Source organism: Lactuca serriola, chromosome 8, assembly GCF_051521515.1.
Source record: "Lactuca serriola cultivar US96UC23 chromosome 8, Lser_US96UC23_V15, whole genome shotgun sequence".
NCBI lineage: Eukaryota > Viridiplantae > Streptophyta > Magnoliopsida > Asterales > Asteraceae > Lactuca > Lactuca serriola.
This window is the reverse complement of record NC_136415.1, coordinates 149,071,845-149,075,086: the sequence shown is the minus strand read 5'-3', so window position 1 is coordinate 149,075,086 and position 3,242 is coordinate 149,071,845. Positions and strand designations below refer to the sequence as shown.

The following is a 3,242-nucleotide window of genomic DNA, read 5'->3' as shown; positions in this document are numbered from 1 at the left end:
AAACTACTAAAACTGTTTGTATCCATTGAGGGACTTGCAGACCTCAGATGGAAATTCAGAGAAAGCTTTTGGACTAAAGTCATATGCTAATATTTAATTTCATACTTGAAATATTTTTGGTAAAAATATTTACAAAGTCGAAAAATCAGACGTTTTGAATCAGTAAATCGCGAAACCTTAAACTATTGATTTCGATATGCTTTCAATTATTTGCAATATATTATGTAAATAATTGTTGGAATAGTGTCTAAGCCCGTAACTATATTTGGTATGTACTTGACCCGGTTGTGCATGGTCCTTTTGGGTTGCCTTCTCCAAAGCAACTTGACAAGGTAATTTAAGTAGAAAGAGAGAATATTATGATTTATTAATATATTATAAGAATAATATATTAAATGAGTAATCATATTTATTTAATTAGTATTGGTCATAAATTAATTAGGAATTAATTTGGTAACCAAAAGAGATTAATTGATAAAGGGGTATAAACTGTCAAATGTATGATAGTTGAGTTTTGGATTAAGGAAACCTAATGGACTTAAGGGGAACGAAATTATGATGGGTATCCATCATATTTTCGTCCAAGGCCTTATTCCAGAAGGTTCCTTGGGCTGCTTGGTGGCTAAGCTGTCCATTAGGGTTTAGACTGAAACCCTAGTAGTCTGTAACTATAAATAAGACCCTTATGGCATTGAAATCGGCTACCACTTGATTCTAAGAGAACCCTAGGCCGATTTCTAGCTTCTCTCACCCTCTCTTATATTACCTTCTTGCTTGTGGGGTTTGTGAACCATTAGAGGAGTTGCATTTGTGCCTCTAAGCTCAAGAGAAGAAGAGAAGAAGATCTAAGCCAACATTTGAAGAGGTAAACATCTAGATCTGATTCTATATGTTGTTTTTTTTGTTATTTGTATGCTAGATTAGGGTTTGTAAGTCTTGGAATCAAAGCATGTTCAATAGAGAAACCTAGATCCAAGCATTAGGGTTTGTATGAGCATATAGGAATGTTCTTATACATAAAACCCATCAATAATATATTATTATCCAATCCAACAAATGTGAGTTTTAATGATAGAGATAACATTATATTTTTATTTTCGGGTATAACCACTTATAGTGATACATAACTAATAACTTGTGATCAACTATAGATAAGTTATTATAAATTTTATAAACCATACAATAATTTATGTGTCTAATGAACATAAATTTACTATAGTATATATATAAAATAAGAAGTGTGACATTTCAATAATAATATACATGAGAATTTATATATAAGTCATATATGATTTCCAAGATCCAACATACATGATAAATTTAGCACTTAAATACATGATGAATTTGGCACTAAAATACCTATACTTGTGTGTATAACTAATGCAACGACTTATAATTGACTTTGTGGTACAAATAAAATTATCTAAGAAGCTACCAACTATATACACAATCCATACCAATCAATAAATAATACATACAAATATATACTCCAATAAATCAATACATCAATACATATATAAAATACATACTTATTGACTTATACAATGCTTACAAAATTAATGCTTACAAAATTAACACAAAGTGAACATACATAACTTTGCTATCTTGAACTCAAATTACATGAAGTATGATGAGAAAATGTCCAAAAACTTTGATTGCTTGCACACCATAATAGAGAATAAATTATGGTGTTGCTTCTAACTTTCAGCTTATACTACACACAAAAGAAATATTAAAGGGGTGATTGACTTAGCTTTTTAAAAGCCAAAAGTCTTTTTTGGAAAAGTTGCAAAAAGTATTTTCTGACTTTTCCAAAAAATTGATTTTCCTTCTATCCAAAATTCAGAAATAGTTTTTAAATGTTTTTGCCAAACATTTTTTACGTTTGATTTTTTCTTAAAAAGACTTTTCTCAAAATCTAAAATCTAAGCCAAACACCCCTAAATCACCCATAAAGGAATCGTGTTTCCTTTCTCAATTGAAGCTGTCAAATGAAACATCAAAACCCACAAACACTCCTGAATTCGTCTATCTTCTTCACCACTTTCCCCTCTTCCTTTTCTTCCCCTGTCAAATGAATCAACCAAACATTCATACAAGAAATTTTAGTCAAGAAAACACCCATTAGAGGGGTCAATTACCTGTTAAATCAAGAGAATGGCATTTTTCTTTTTCCCATTTCCTTTGCTATTAGTTAAAACAAAGCTGGAAATTTTTTTCTTACCTTTCTTCCTTGATTTTCTGCCTGTTTCTTCGTCCTCTGTCATGAACCACCAGCTGTGGTGGTGCTTCGGTGAACCATCGAGACAGCAGCCCCACCTCTCGCACATCTGTTCTTCTGTCGAGCAAACGCCACCGAATCCCCCACCTGCGACGTCGTACTGCTCGTCGGACCCTTTCTGGCCTCCTTCCCTTCGCAATCTCTTAGCCACACCGAACCCTCGATCCAAAACCATTAAATCGCTCACCCCGTTTCGCTCCTCGCTGCTTCTCCCTTCCTCCCCGTCTTCCTCGTCGAACCCCGGAGACGCCTCCCTCTTCGCGATCGATCGACCAAGACATCAGGATTAGCCGCCTGCGAGCTTCTTCTTCCTTCGGCCCTCCTCGTGACCTGCGACGAGCAAGGGCCCGGATGCTGCGCCGCCGCTTCGTGCTTTCTTCTCACGCCATTGTTCATCTGCCTTCGTGAGTCGTTCGTGTTCTTCATTCCTACAGCTGATCGAACAAATGACGAAGCCCTAATTCCTTTAAACTTTGAGAAAATGACCAATACCCCCCTCCCCCGCTAAACATTCATTTCAAATAAACCCTTTTTCACAAACTTAGGTTTATTTAAAACAAAATAACCCCTCCTATGGAGATTTCTTAACAATATCAATCCAAGACTCAAACATTAACTTAATTTAAACCATTTCAGTCCCTCCCTTTATTTATTTTAACCAAAGTAGTCCTATTTTGGTTAATTAAATTACCAAAGAGCCCCTAATAGTTTAAATTCGTTATGAGTCCCGAAAGTATTTCGAAGTTCAAGAATCGTGACTTTGTGGTTTCTCACAACAAATTTCTCAAATAAACCGATTTCGTACAAATCGAACTCACGCTTCAAGGGTGAGTGCTTACGGTTCCTTTTTAATATTTCTAATTAAATTTTTTTTTGCAAGGGGGGGGGGGGGGGGGGGGGGGTACATGTGCCTATATACTTTGATTATACAAACATATTATCCTTTTATGCGAAAATACAA

General features: G+C 35.1%; 1 long non-coding RNA gene across 1 annotated transcript; it reads right to left on the bottom strand.

Annotated features, from left to right (window-relative positions):
• Positions 1–1,434: 1,434 nt before the first annotated feature.
• LOC145068810 (uncharacterized) lies at positions 1,435–2,743 on the bottom strand. Its single transcript, XR_013689130.1, has 2 exons — positions 2,225–2,743; positions 1,435–2,067 (listed from the first exon to the last, which is right to left on the bottom strand). It is a non-coding gene; the product is annotated as an uncharacterized LOC145068810 (long non-coding RNA).
• Positions 2,744–3,242: the final 499 nt, after the last annotated feature.